The sequence below is a fragment of the Ochotona curzoniae genome, unplaced genomic scaffold, assembly GCF_017591425.1.
Source record: "Ochotona curzoniae isolate NIBS_2020 unplaced genomic scaffold, NIBS_Ocur_1.0 contig_2723, whole genome shotgun sequence".
In the NCBI taxonomy this organism is placed as follows: Eukaryota; Metazoa; Chordata; class Mammalia; order Lagomorpha; family Ochotonidae; genus Ochotona; species Ochotona curzoniae.
Genome location: NW_024465573.1, coordinates 24,355,835 through 24,371,389, shown reverse-complemented (window position 1 = coordinate 24,371,389; position 15,555 = coordinate 24,355,835).

Here is a 15,555-nt window from a genome sequence, read left to right as displayed (position 1 = left end):
GGCCTTGTTAGCCAACGCGGTCCTATCAAGCCATCAGCTGCTGCATCTGCCTCTTTGGTCTGTTTCCAAGCTCCTGGAGCACCATGCTGGCTCCCTTGTCCAGGCAAGCAATGCAAGACTCCAGATGTCTGTCCTCACATTGACTTCAAATACTACCACTCTCACATTCTGTGTGCCTCAAGCTCCACCTCGCTCCTCACACCTCACTGTCAGCCCCATTTAAGCTCCTTGGTGCAGGTGCAACTTGCAGATGGGAGGGTGTGGGAGATAAACTGTTGATCCATTCTTCCAGTGAAGGACTGTCCCTGCCTCGGTGTGGGTGTGTGCATGTTTGGGCGTGTGCGCGTGTGTGCACTCACATGTCATGTGATTTGTGGTGGCAAATCTGCATAAACTTAGCTCCATTTGTGGTGTTGGGCAAGTAAGTGCATGTGGATCTCTGTGCCAGATGCATGTGTGTCCCTGGGATTGGGGGTGTGTGGGCATGAGCGTGTGTGTGTGTGTGTGTGTTTCCGCAGAGTCCTGCCTTTGTTCTCAGTGAGCTAGGGGTATGTCCAGCCTAGGCCTGGGATCACTAGCCTCAGTCTGTCCTGGGAGGTTCCCCTGATGGTGCCCAGTGCTCAAGGTCTCATCCATTGTGGCTTTTGGAAAAGCAGCCCTTCCTTGGGTCTACGTGACATAAATACCGCTGGTATACTGAGGAGGTCTCTGGAGGTCTGCTTCCCAGGCTTTGTGGAGATTGAAGCCTGCTCAAGTGTTTTTGGAGTTGAAGTCTGTCTTCCTAGTTGCCAGTTGAGCTGAGGGGGGTGAAGAACCTAGATGTTTTCTGCCTTTTGTGATCCTGCCTCACTTGCTTGGCGGGGGGCTGTGTGATCTCCAGACCTGATAGTCACGGATGACACCCGACAGGACACCTGGCAGGTCACGTAGGCAGACCTCTCTTCAGGAAGGAGGTACCTGGTGTTTGATAAGATCCACCACCCTATGGCTCATCAATTTGTACTTTTTAAAAATTGCTTGCTTCAAACCCACCAATAGAAGCCTGCTAAGTCATGACTGTATAATTAATAGCCTGAAATGTGTAAGAACACTGGGTTGTTCAACCCGAGGCTCTCACAAGCTTGCCCTCTCTCCTGCTCTTTTGCCCTCCCTGCTGATCCTGCAGCAGCCTTGGCTGCCCCTTCCCCCCTCCCCCCGCCCCCCAGCCCTGCTGGGCTGGGCTGAGGGAGGTGGCTGGAAGACCTAGGCTAACCTGAATAAAACCATCTTTATGCCTTAGCACTGACTTCAGACTTGATGACTTTCTGGGGATTTCAAAATCTGGCACAACAGCAGGAATGGTAAAGGGGTCCCCTCCTGGATTGACAGTCTACACTGACACCAGAAAGACTGTCCTCTTGGTGATGGTTGGGGAAGGATAGAACGCCCTAGCCACACGGGAAGTGATATCTGGGCCACCCTTAGAGGATGGCTTTTGTTTCCATGCCCTCAGATCCTTTGAGATGGAGGGTCCCAGGCTTATTTTATTTTATTTTTTCATTTCTGACGATGATTTGGGCACTCTCGATTGCTCAACTGAGAAAGTGAGAATGCAGGATTGCTCAAGAGTACTGGGGCATAGCATAAGGGTGTGGCTGCTTGGTGAAATGACTCCCATGTTCCCACTGACCTTTGCGGGGGGCGGGGTAGGTTCTGTGAGATTGTTCCTGATCTTGTCTTCACTTTAGTTTTTTTTTGTTGACTGATAAGAATGCAAAAAAGTATCATTGTTCCGAAGACGGAAAGGGATTCTTCATATATTCCTAGGACCATGGTGAGCCAGACTCTGCTCCGATGCTGAGAGTAAGATCATGATCCCAGCAGTCTCCTCCCAAGAATCTAGCTAACTAGAGCCACAGTGAACCACTTTTTTACTGTCCCATGTTCTGGGAAGGGAAGTACAGGCTAACATGGGGATCAAGGACATAGCACACACTTGGAATAGGGGTCAGGAAGCCTTTTGGAGGAGGCACCTAATTTGAGGTTGGCACTTGAGGGATTGTAGGAGTAGATAAGTGAAGGGCAGACAGGGAGGGCATTCCTAACCCTAACCCTCTCATCCTTGGAGATAAGAGACTGTGGCACCTCTGAAGAGCCCTGTTAAGTGGGTAAAGTGACATTCCTGTTTGAAGATAAGACAGACACGATGGCTGGCATGGGCTAAACTTGCTCGAGGCAGAGGCAGCATTTTAACGCAGTCTATTCCATATCTCTTGCTGTCTCTAGTAGGTCATCTGAATAGGAGTTAGGTCACTTACCAAGCCTCAAAGAAAATGCAAAAGGAAAGCAAGACACGCGCCTTGAGGGTTTGCTTCCTATTTGGGGTTTCCTTCTCAGTATTCTGAAAATTCCATCCCAAAGTTTCGTAGTTTCTGGTATTCACATCAGTGTCAGGACAGTTGATAGGAAACATGCGTTATTGCAACAGGACTTTGTGGATGGGACTCTCACAGCATGGCAGGCAGTGTGCTGAGAATTAGGAGCCTGCTTGTAGACACTGCCCAGGTGCTTGGAGGTCCCTCTGCCTCCACCTGAATGTTCAGGGCAGTTAGTCACAGTCTCCGTTGGAGTGGGCGAAGTAAGTGACAGGACAGGACAGGACGTAGGCAATGTGAAGTCAGTCTGCTGGGAGTTCCTTCCTAACCCTGTTGGGCTCTGCAGGGTCTCGTGGAGGAATCCAGGGGAATGGAAGGAGAAGAGCTGGCAGGAAGGCAGTTTGCAAAGCCCTGTTTATCAAGTGAGGGGTAAACCCTTGTAGCAAGTCATTGAGATTGAAAGATTTTTTAATGTATTTATTTTTGTTGGAAAGAGAGATTTACACAAAGAAGGAAGACAGAGAAAAAATATTCCATCTGCTGCTTCACTCTCCAGATGGCTTCAATGGCTGGAGCTGAGCCAATAGAAAGCTTCTTCCAGATCTCCCGTGTGGGTGCAGGGTAGCAAGGCCTTGGGCCATCCTCTACTGTTTTCCCAGGCTCCAGGCAGGGATCTGGAAGGGAAGTGGAGCAACCAGGACACAAACTGCACCCGTTTGGGATGCTGATGCTTGAAAATGGAGGCTTAGCCTTTTGTACCCTGAGCCACGGTGTTGGCCTGGGCGGGGGGTGAGGGGGTGGTTTCTTACAGCAGCCAGTGTGAGTTTTACTGATGAGTCTGCAAACACCATCTCCCTTACTGTGTGTAACCACCTAGTAAGATGAATGCCATTCTCTGGGCTTTGCGGATGGAGAAGTGAGGTCAGAGACCAAGGCATTCGCCAGTCTTTCTCTGTTAGTAAATGGCAGAGCTCAGAATGGAGACCGAATCTGGTCAATGCACAGCTCATTTCCTACTGTGTCCAAAGCTTCACATGCTGCCTTTGCAATTTCAGAAGAGTTCCCTTTTTTAAAGGTTGGCTTATTTATTTGGAAGTCATAATTACAGAGAGAGAAAGAGAGATCTTTCTGCTGTTAAACTTTCCAAGGGACTCAAATGGCCAGATTTGGGCCAGGCTGAAGCCAGGAGCAAGGAGCAAGGAGCTTCATCTGGGTCTTCCTCATGGGAGTAGGGGCCCAAGTACTTATAGCAGCCTCCGTTGCTTTCCCAGGCACATTAGCAAGGAGCTGAATCAGGAACAGAGCAGCCAAGGCATGAATTAGAACCCACATGGGGTGCTGCTCCCATGCAACATCACAGCACCAGTCCCAGAAGAGTTCTTGCAAGAGATAAACACCAAGTGAGTTGAAAGAAAGTGGGGGGTCAGTGGGTGGAGGGACAGCTCCCGCTGAGAGTGTTGGAGGCTAGAGGGATGTGGGTGGGCCCAGGAAGTCATGGCAGAGCTAGGTAGATGCCTCAGTCCCCATAGCCCCACTAGGACTGCTTTTTTTACTTGTTTGTTTGTTTGTTTAGATTTATTTTATTTTTTATTGGAAAGTCAGATATATAGAGAGGAGGAGAAACAGAGTGGAAGATCTTCTGTCCCATGATTCACTCCCCAAGCAGCTGCAATGGCCAGAGCTGAACCAATCTGAAGCCAAGAACCTGGAACCTCTTCCAGGTCTCCCACGTGGCTGCAGGATCCCAAGGCTTTGGGCCATCCTCAACTGCTTTCTCAGGCCACAAGCAGGGACCTGGATCAGAAGTGAGGCTGTCGGGATTAGAACTGGCACCCATGTGGGATCCTGGCACATGCAAGATAAGGACCAAGTCGGGCTCCCACTAGAACATTTTTAGGGCAACCTTGAACCCTGACTGGTTCTATTGGCTTCATGGAGATCTTCAGGGTGATGTCGCTGCATGGGCACAGTGAGGGACAGGAGGGCATCTGAGTGGGTACAGAATCGGGCTCGCATGCAGCCACAGGCATGACTTGTGGTTTTGGTCTCTGGATGGGAGATAAGGGAAGTCCCGGCCTTGTGACAGCTGGGCCAGTGCTGTGTACAGCAGGAAGGGAGGTCCAGAAGGAAGGAACCCTGCAGGGGAGGCAGACAGAAAGAGCTGATTGGGGAAGCATGTAGTCCTTGAGTCAAGGGCAATTTGTGGTCTCCTTCCCAGAATGGGCCTCCTAGTTGTTGTCCACAGAACCTACTTAATGTCCACCCACCTCACTTCATTATTTGCCCCCACTGTGTCTTGGTCTAGTATGAGCTCAGAGGGATAGACTTCCTTCTGTTTATTTCTCTATTTTGTCCCCAGCTCAGCTGACATCAGCTGTATGTCCTTGGGCCAGCTCTTTTTATTATTATTATTATTAATTTAGTTAGTTTTTTATTTTTATTGGAAAGTCAGATACACAAAGAAAAGGAGAGACAGAGAGGATGTTCTATCTGATGATTCTCTGCCCAAGCAGCTGCAACGGCTGGAGCTGAGCCAATCCGAAGCCAGAAGCCAGGAGCCACTTCCAGGTCTTCTACACGGGTGCAGAGTCTCAAGGCTTTGGGCCATCCTGCACTGCTTTGCCACAAGCAGGGAGCTGGATGGGAAGCAGTGTCGCTAGGATTAGAACTGGCATTTGGGTCAATTTTTTACCTCTATGTGCCACTGGCACAGTTGGGATCATTATAACCTCCCCAGCCTATCTAAGGCAGGGTACAAGTGTGCTCTGACAGCTAATGAGGGCTTCTTTATGAGTGGTGGCGTGTTGGGTGGCAATGCCCAACAGAAAGCTCTTCACGTGCACTGAGGAGCCATCCCTGCTGTTGTGCCGGATTTTGAAATCCCCAGAAAATCATCAAGTCTAAAGTCGGTGCTAAGGCATAAAGATGGTTTTATTCAGGTTAGCCTAGGTCTTCCAGCCACCTCCCTCAGCCCAGCCCAGCAGGGCTGGGGGGCTGGGGGAGGAGGAAAGGGGCAGCCAAGGCTGCTGCAGGATCAGCAGGGAGGGCAAAAGAGCAGGAGAGAGGGCAAGCTCGTGAGAGCCTCCAGTTGAACAGCCCAGTGTTCTTACACATTTCAGGCTATTAATTATACAGTCATGACTTAGCAGGCTTCTATTGGTGGGTTTGAAGCAAGCAATTTTTAAAAAGTACAAATTGATGAGCTATAGGGTGGTGGTTCTTATCAATCATCAGGTACCTCCTTCCTGAGGAGTGGTCTGCCTACGTGACCTGCCAGGTGTCCTGTCGGGTGTCATGTAAACTATCAGGCCTGGAGATCACACAGCCTCCCGCCAAGCAAGTGAGGCAGGATTGCAAAATGAGAAAACATCTAGGTTCTTCACCGCCACTGCCTAGAGGCGTTTTGGCCTCTTTGCAGGTCATGTGCAGAGCTGGGTCCTACTGCTCCAGCCCCAAGACAGCTGGGCCTTTGACCATGCCTGGCATGCCTCCCTACAACAGAGAGTTTTTGGAGAAAGGACATTGTTATTGCTTTGTGACTTGGGGCGAGAGGAGTGATGAAGATATCACTGCCGGAAATATCCCATGTCATTTCAAGAAGCAGTTGTGCCTTCCCTAGTCCCAGATGGCCTTGACTTCAGTTTTGCAGGGTATCATTTCCCCTTAATTCTAAAATAACAACAGTCTGAGCCTCCTGCGCCAAGAATACAGGAAGTTCATCTCTTAGGTTCCCACTCCCAGAGCCATTCTGGCGGGCTCCCAGCCCCCGAGTGTTTCGTGGTCATGGCCCATGGGCTGTAGCTGTGTCCCACGTGGACACAGGCATCACTTTCCTCAGTGTTGTGGAGGTGCCCACGTAGTCTCTGTTCACGTGTGCTTCAAGAAGTCGCTGCTCAGCTCCTAACAACTCTGATCCACTCTGGACTCTATGGTGGGAGAGATCAGCTCACTTCCTACCTTTGGAAATTTCTGGATCTCTGTGCACACCTTTCTTGCTCCAGAGAAGGGGGTCTTTCTTCTACTTGCCTTAAAGCCACCTGTATTTTTAACTTTTTCCCCTGACTTTATGATGATTCACAGCAGGAATAGCCATACCATGAAGTCTAACCTGGCTTCTGTAGCCCTCCTGGGGCAAGTTGCCTGAAATCAGCCTTAACCTTGAATGACAGCACAGGTGGCATAGCAGCTGTGTGGTTGGGAGGCCAGGTCCAGCGACCCTCCTGCCCTTCTTTAGACTCTTGATCTTTGGTTGATAACACAAAGAACTCAGACTTGGGGAAGCCGTTTTTCTAACTTCTCAGGGGCCTGATTCTGCCAGGGAGAAAGTTGACATTGTTGAACAAAACCTACAACACCCATTTGGGGCTTTTGCCTTGGACCCACATGGATGTCCAGGGCTTCTTTCAAAGCAGTGAGCATGCACTTATGGGCATGACTGGGAATATTCTTCCCAACTTCTACCCTGTCATGCAAAAACTGCTCCTAACCTCTGAGTGTCAGCTTCTTAGCATCCAGGTCTTAAGAACCTACATGCCTGCATACCCTGGGAGCTTAAGAAAGCTCCATGGGAAGACCTGAGCCTGGGGTTCACTTCCCAGGCCTTTCTATAGTCATCTGTGACTTCGGGCATGTCACAGAATGCCCAGGGTTCATGTTTCTTAGCTGTGAAATCAGGACTACCACCAATGGGCACCGCTGGGCAGATGAATGTTGGAAAAACATTTTTTAAGTTCCCTGGTTAGGGAACTTAAAAAATGAGTCAGATACAGGTCGTATCAGGCTCACAGCCCTGCGGGGGATTTTGACTCGTAATAAATGACGGGCATCTGACATGAGAAGAACCAGCTCAGGTACAAAAACATTCTGTAAGCTCTTAGGTGCTCTGCACTGGTGAGTGTTGGCAGCAGTGCTGTCTTTTTTTTCTTGAAATTGATAACCACTAGGCCAAGTGTGTCTTGCAGCTCCCTAGGGGGAAATCTCTTCTCTGCACACCCCATGCTCCAGCATTCTCATGTTCTTACTGCCCCCGCAAGAGGTCAACATACCTGCTCCCAGTGACTGTTATCACACACACGCAGCATGCACTGGCGGACACAGGCTTTCCCCTTTCTCAAAAGTAGGGAAACACAGGAGAACTAGGGCCTGGAGGCCAGCCAGGGATGATGGGTGACAAGCGTGGGCAGCAATAGGCCTGGAAGAGGGAAGCTGCCTGGGGTGCTGCTAAAATTCAGCTAATTTATAAGAAAATGAAAGTCAGAGGAGAGCTGTCTTGAGACAATGGTAGGTTCACACCTCACCCCCAGATTCATTCTGTGGCCACCTGACCTTTGGGGACAAAAGAGCAAGTCAGCCGAAGCCCTTCTCACCTTCTTGTCCCAAGCTTGTTTTAAGAAGTTAACATTCGGGTCCTGTGACCACAGGGGAGGTTTGTTGGTATCTCTGGTAGCCCAGGTGATGCCCTCTCTGGCCTTCCCAACTCGTCCTTCTGGTCTACCCGTTGTCCTGTTCTCAGAATGCCAAAGGACTCCCCAAATGAAAAATTACTAGGACCCAAGAAAGGAAAATTAGCATTTCTTCTGCAGGCTTTTAGGGTCTTTGTGTATAGTGAGACCATTTCCTTAATTCTTAAAATGTTCACTGTTAGCTATGAACGCAAAAACCATAAAATGTTTTGATCAAGTAAGTAAACATTTAGATACATAGTTTTTATTCACACCTTGATTTACAACAAGAAGTTTCAATTAAGTGACTCACTTTGTACATTACGAATTGCAGAAATTCTATTTTTGTAAAACAATATTTATTCAAAAGGAATAGTTACAGAGAGAGAGAGGGAGAGATATCTTCCATTCACCATTGGTTCACTCTCCAAATGGTCATAATGGCTGTGGCTGTGCCAGACCAAAGCCAGGAACCCAAGCTCTGTCTGAGTATCCCACATGAGAGGGGCTCAAGTGCCGGGGCCATCTTCTGCTGCTGTCCCACATGCGTTAGCAGGAAGCTGGACTGGAAGTAGAGCATCAGGGATTCAAATCATAGCCCAGACTGGATGTCAGTGCTGCAGGTGCAGGCTATACTTACTGTCCCACAATAAAGACACCACAAATTGTAAAAATTCTACAAGCTGGTGTCAATCAATGCTCTGAAATTCACAAAATTCTTAGTTACCACTTGTGCCATATTTGCAAATAAGGGAGTTCCATATGATCTTTGGGTGCTTGTCCACCGACCTACTCCAAGATATGCACACCTTTCACCCAGAGCTTTTTGAGGGCCCTGTTGGAGGACAAAACCCACAGAGGCCCTACCACCTTCTTGAGTGAACAGATGAAACCTGCAGCCATTGAATGAGTGCTCACTAAGGCACTGTCCTAGGCATCTTCATGCAAAACCAGAACCAGCTCTGCACTGGCTTTGGAGGATGTTTACTTAGAAAGAGTCAGGGGAAGGAAGCCCATTTAATACAGTGCACGGCATCTTCCTCCCATGGCTTCACCTGATCCTATGGGAAATAGGCTTTCTCATCTCACTTTACAGGGGAGGAAACTGAGTCTCACACATCAAAGGTGCTCCTTGGCTTCCCATGGGATCCTATCTCAATGAGCCCATCATAATACCGACATAGAAAATGCCCTGACTCAGCCTCCTAACCGGCTGCACATCCTGCCTCAGCAGTGCAATGCACGGTAGGATGTGGCTGTTTCCCTCGTGACCACAGGGGGCTGGTTGCACTGCTGCTGCCTAGGATGGTGTGTGTGTGTGTGTGTGTGTGTGTGTGTGTGTGTGTGTGTGTGTGTGTGTTATGTGAGAGACAGAGACAGAGAGACAAAGCTGGACTACAAGGCACTAGCACTGGGAAGATCCAGACTTGGCATTTGCGGTATAGTTTCTACTGAACGCATGTCATACTCACAACTTTGGAAACTTGAAGGATCCTACACCGAATCATCACCCCAAGTGGGCTGCTATTTGTGTAGAGTTTTCCTAAGCACCCTGCATAAATGGTGTAGCTGCTTTCAAGCCTGAGTTTGCCTGACTCCATGACAGCCTCCCCAACAACAGCCATAAGCCACAGAAAAGCAGACAGGCAGCTCTTAGCTATAGGCTGCTGGGAGACTGCCGTGTCCAGAACCAGCTCTGGGACTTACTAACAGTGTTCTGGTGTCACTGCTTCCTCCTGTTGGAGGTCCAATCCCCATGTGCAGCCAGAGACTTGTGGAAGACTGGCAGGGTCGATGGTTCCAGAAGCAATGACTTGGCCAACCTGCCCCAGCTGTGCCTGCACAATGTCTGTCACTCCCCAGCCCCTCCACTTCCCCCAAAGAAAGGCCCTCTGGGACTGTTGGCTCTTACATGGCCATTCATGCCTTTCCCTAAAGCACAGCAAGCACACACAGTGTTGATTCCAGCAGGAGGGGACAGAAATTGGTCATCAACAGGTTAGAAGGATATGTTGGAAGTGATCAGTGCCTCAGAGAACAATAAAGGAAGGAAGGAGTTTATGAAAATGGAAGGGAGAGGGGTTGCAATTTTAAGTAAAGTGAGTAGGGAAGACCTCCTCAGGCCAGTGGGAAGGGGCCCTCTACAGGAGCCCTGAAAAAAGTAGGGAATGGACCACATGTATATCTGTATGGAGAACATTACAGGCAAAGGGACTAGCAGGTGCACTGTGAAGCCTGAGCAGGGGGCTGCAGATCAGAGTGAGGCTCCGGTGGTCATAGCTGATTCTGGCCAGTGACAGGCAATCAGATAGGAAGACAGACGCTCTGAGAGCTCTGTCTCTCCCACTTCCTCTTAAGAGCATTCATGGTGGGATAGGGATGGGGAAGTGTGGCCCCAGGGCTGTCCTTCCAGCCACTTGGGCTTGAGTCAAATGCACAATTCACGGACTTGTACTCTAGCCCTCTCTGATTTTATCCTCTCTTCTCTTTCTTCTTGATCTCTTTCTTTTCTTTCCCTCCCTCCATTCCTCCTTTCCTCCCTTTCTTTTTCTCTCCCATCTTAGTTTCTTCCCTCTGGCCCATGTCTTAAGTGTCTAGACACAGAGGAGATGAATGGGAAGTGAGCTGAGGTACGAAGCGTAAGGTGTTTGGGCTTCCTGTGGCTGCTCTAAGAGATGACCCCCCACTGTTACTGGGCAAAAATCAACCACCTGCAGGGCTGCAAATCCCCAGCAGCAGGGGGGAAAATCTGTTCCTTGCTCCTTCTAGCTCCAGGGGTTGCCAGTTTCCTTGGCCAAATCTCCCTCTGGCTCTCCCCCCCCCCCCGCCCCCAGTTCCATCTGGCTACCTCCTAAAAATGCTGAAGGGTTAAGAATTACATGTTAAGATCACTCAGGTATAATTGCATTTAGGGCTCACCTAGATAATCCAGGATCATTTCCCCATTGCAGCCTCCTGCATTCAATCACATCAGCAAAGATCTTATTCCCAGAAGACATCATTAGAATGTGGATGTCTTGGCCAGGGGGTGGGAGTGGGGGAATTGCTTTCATCTCACCAGAGACTGAACAAGTTTCAACATGTGTCTGCCTGTTCATTCAATCATGTGTTCCATCAGCACATGTACTAGGCATTTTCTTGACAGCCAAGGGGATGTACAGGACACTGAGTATGTGCAATTCTCCGGGAATAAAATCCTACAGCTTAGAACAGGGCTGGATACTCAGCAAAGTATCACTCAGATAAAACACAAAGCTGCCCCAACCATAATAATCGTGCTTCCCTTGGTGAGAAAAGCGCAAGGAGATGCCCACAGCAGGTGTGTTTGAGCCAGCTCTAAGGGTTGAGTTGGGGTCATTGGGGAGGGCAAGGAGTTGCAGGGAGAATGGACAGATGGCAGGACTGGGGCATGGCCAGAACTGATATATTGCACAGACCTTGGGAGGTGTACGGAGGGGAGGCCTGGGTTATAGGGACTGTGTGGGGTCAGCGCAGTGTGCCCCTCCCCACCCTTGACCTCATGCCTCAGCCCTAGGCCACTGCTGCATGTCCACAGCTCCTTCCTTCACCCCCAGGCCATGGCTCTGCATTCACAGTCCTGATTCAGTGCCATTCCTCAACTTCCTGTCCAGTTCAGTGTCATGTGGTTCAGCAAAAAAATCCCCCTAGGTCGGGGTTGGGGCTAGATTGCTAAGTTTTGGTCACCAAAAGTAAGTTCAAGAGCTACTGCACAGTAGACAAGGTGTTGGGAGTTACAAGGAATGAGAAAAGGACATTATTCTGGTCCTTAGGTGAGGAACAATATGAGGACACTTTACAAAGTTTATGAAAACAGAAGTAAGAGCTAAGTTTATTTTGGTGCCAAAAAAATAAATACGAAATCCATGCATAGTTTTCTCACATTACACATGTGTATGATTCCATGTATGTGAAGATTTCAATGTTTTTGGCACCGAAACTATCTTTTTAACCTCACTTTCTATAAAATGCTTCAAGCAGCCTCGTAGGGTAAGAAGGAGAACACACAGACTTACCAATTAGCTTGCTAAACTGGTTTGACTCTTCTTTACTACTGGCCTTGTGACCTGGGGAGAATGCCTTCGCCTCTCTGTGTTCTTGGCCCCCCTCCAGGAGCACCTCATTCAGAAGCGACACATGTTTCAGAGGGACCCACTGTGTGGGTCAGGTGCTTGCAACGTTCCAAGGCTCACGTGGTGGGAACAGAGCCTTGAGGTTTCTAGTTTCCTTTTCCAGACTGCAGCTCCGGGGTCTGCCCTGCCACCAGGTGGTTCCTGAATGGGGATCCCCTTCCCACTCCAGGAGGTGACAGAGGGAGGAGTCGCATGTCCAGGAAGCATGGACCTACATGGCCTTCTTGACGTCTGCCTCTTTTCCCTCCCTGCACAGCCCACAGCCACGTAAATAGCAACTGCCTCCACTGACACCGGTCATGCCAATCTCCCTGAAGGCTCCAGCTTAGCAAAGAAATATTATTTTACCTACACTTTGTATCCATGTCTTTAATCATCGGCCACTATTATCAGATGTTCCTCCAAGATTTTATATGTAGTTTTATTTGAAAAGCGGAATTACAGAGAAGAGAGACAGACTGAGAGATTTTTCATCCACTGATTCACTCCCCAAACAGTTGCAATGGCCAGATTTGGGCTAATCTGAAGCCAGGAGCCAGAAGCTTTTCCTGGATCTCCCATGTAGGTGCAGGGGACTTGAGCCATCCTCTACTGCTTTCTCTGGCCATAAGCAGGCAGCTGAATTAGAAGTGGAGAGGCTAGGAATTGGACTGGCATCCATATGGGTTGCCAGCACTACAGGCAGAGGATTAGCCCACCACACCATGGTGCCAGCCCCTAGCCTCAATTTCTGTGGTTAATGAAGGATGTAAGTCCATATCCTGCATCATCCCAGGAGCTTTGAAAAAGTCACACAGGATTCAGCATGTGGCCAGTGTTAGAGGTGGGCAGATGCAGCCTTGAGGATGGCGCAGTTAAACTCTCTGAACTTGGCTGAGCCCTGTGACTTCTCTTTTAGGACCTGTTGTTGGGGGCGGTTGGGGTAACCATTCAGAAACCACGTTGTTTGGCTTTCTTGTCCGACCGTAACGATTTTTGAGTCCTGGTTCCCTTCCTGTGCTCTCGCCTTTTAGTGTCTGGGTGGGGGATTTTGCTCCAAGTGTGAAACAAACTACCAGATCTCTCAGGTCCTCCCAGGTGTGAGGTGCTGCTTGTGCCCTTGGGTGACAAAAGCACTGGATGTGTGAATGGAGGTGGTGGGCCACAACACCTCCAGAACTGTTAAGGGGACCAGAGTCATAGCAGCTTTGACTACAAATTCAGGCCCCCATGGGAAAGCACAGAATTGGATTCTGCGGTGGGCTCCAGAGCAGGTGCAAGTGAATCCCCGAGTAACAGCAAACAACACAAGCAGGACTGGCAGGGGAGGGAGATGCTTGCCTTGGGCAAGGGGAGAGGAGAGAGAGAGAGAGAGAGACACACCTAAGAAGGTTCTGAGCAGGACTCACCAAGAAGCAGCAAAGCCAAGTGATTGAGAGGTAAGGGGATTCACGCCAAGCTTTAGGGACATAGAGGGGCTCACAAGCACAGTGACTCCCCTGGTCTGGTTTGCGGTCTTAGTGGTGCTCCCTGCCTAGATTCAATGTTGCTAGATACTTAAGGAATGTCTGTCATAGTTCATGGACTAAGTTATGTGTCCAGGAAACATTAGATTTGGACAGATTAGTTCCAACACGTCTATCATTGTAATCTACCTGAACTTTCCTCTGATATGAACTATTTCTGAATAGCCCTTCGACATTCAGTGATAAACAGTGAATAAAATATCAAAGGCTCCAAGTAGAAAAGATAAGTCTCCCATGTGTAAGAACTCCACATATCTTACATGGAGAATCTGCCATTGACTGGCTGGGAAGAGGGTGGGGAAGAGAGCAAACCGCCTCCCTCTGCAGGTTTTGGCATGGTGTCTTTTGTGGGAGGTGGCACAGCACAGAGAGAGGGTATTGAGCAAGTCCCTGGTGCAGCAGGTCTTGGCACTGCCCCAGCCAGGTGACCTGCCAAAGCAACAGTGAAGTAGTCACATGGATTAGTGTGTGCCTTCGACATGAGGTGGTGAGAATGACCTTGCATACACAGCTGCAACACAACCATGAGGAAATCCTCGGATAAATTCCCTTAAGGGATCTCCCTACAGCACTTGAGCTGGGCTCCTGAGACTAGCCAAGGATTGCGAGCATCATCACAGCCCAGGAGCCTACTGAGATCAGATGACCACATATACTATGATACCCTGTATGGGAACCTGGACAAAGGACGTCAGGTCAATGATAAGGAAATGCAAATAAAATGCAGACTTCAGTTAATGGCTCCTTAACTGTAACTGATGAGCCACACTAGTGTGAGATTTTAATATGAGAAACTGAAAGAAGCTGGATAGGAACCGTCCTAGGATTTCAAGGTTTTTGTTTTGTTTTGTTTTTCTAAGGCTTTAATTAATTAATCTAAGGCTTTCTTCCTGCCTTCCTTCCTTCCTTCCTTCCTTCCTTTCTTCCTTCCTTCTTCCCTCCTTCCCTTTCCCTCCTTTCTTTTTTCATTTTCTTTCTTTTAAAGATTTATCATTTTTTTGTTGGTAAGGCAAATCATATTTATGGAGAGACAAAGATCTTCCATCCTATGGTTCACTCCCCCAAATGGTCACAATGGCCAGAGTTGAGCTGATCTGAAGCTAGGAGCCTCCTTTGGGTGTCCCATGTGGGTACAGTATCCCAAGGCTTTGGGTCACCCTCTGCTGCTTTCCCAGGCCATAAGCTGGGAGTTGCATGGGAGGTGGAGCAACTGGGATATGAACTGGTGCCCGTAAGGGATTCTGGCGCTTACAAGGTGGGGATTTAGTCATGGAATTTAGCCATGGAGCCATTGTGGCAAGCCCTCTAAGGCTTTTCTAAAAAAATAAAACCTATTTAAAAATTTGCATCTATGCACATGTATATGTGTTATCTAGCTATCAGAAGTATCTTTTTATATCTTTCCATCTATCATCAGCCTACTATTACTAGAAGAAAGGAGTGATGAAAATACAGTAACAGTTGATGAGCAAATGAGATAAGGGGATACACAGGAGTGTTCCACTTTTTTTTTTTTTTCAACTTTTCTGGAAGTTGGGAATCAGTTCCCCAAATAAGTCATATAATCTGAAAAAATAGGTGTAAATGTGGAAGAAAAGGGGGGGAATAGACTAGCATCCCATATGTGTGCAGGTTTGTGTCTTACTAATGCCAGCACACTATTAATGGCCAGGGAAGATAGTGGAGTATGATCCAAGTACTTGAGTTCTTGCTCCTGTCTGAGAGACCTTAAAGAATCTTCTGGCTTCTGACTTTGAACTGACCCACCCCAGCCATTGCAGCTGTTGGGGAATGAATCAAGAGATGGAAGATATCTCTCATTTTACACACACAGAGACACACACCTTCTCTGTCGCAACTTGGTCTTTCAAATAGGAATAAATATTTAAAAAGAAATAAAAGGACAAGAGAGAGAGAGATAAAAAGTAAGGAAAGAAAAGTTTTGGATAAAAGCAGTGCATGTGGGCCCAGCAGGTGCAGTAGCCTAGTAGTCAAAGTCCTTGCCTTGCATGCACTAGGATCCCATATGGGCACTAGTTGGTGTCCCAACTGCTCAGTTCCTATCCAGCTCTCTGCTTGTGGCCTAGGAAAACAATCAAGGATG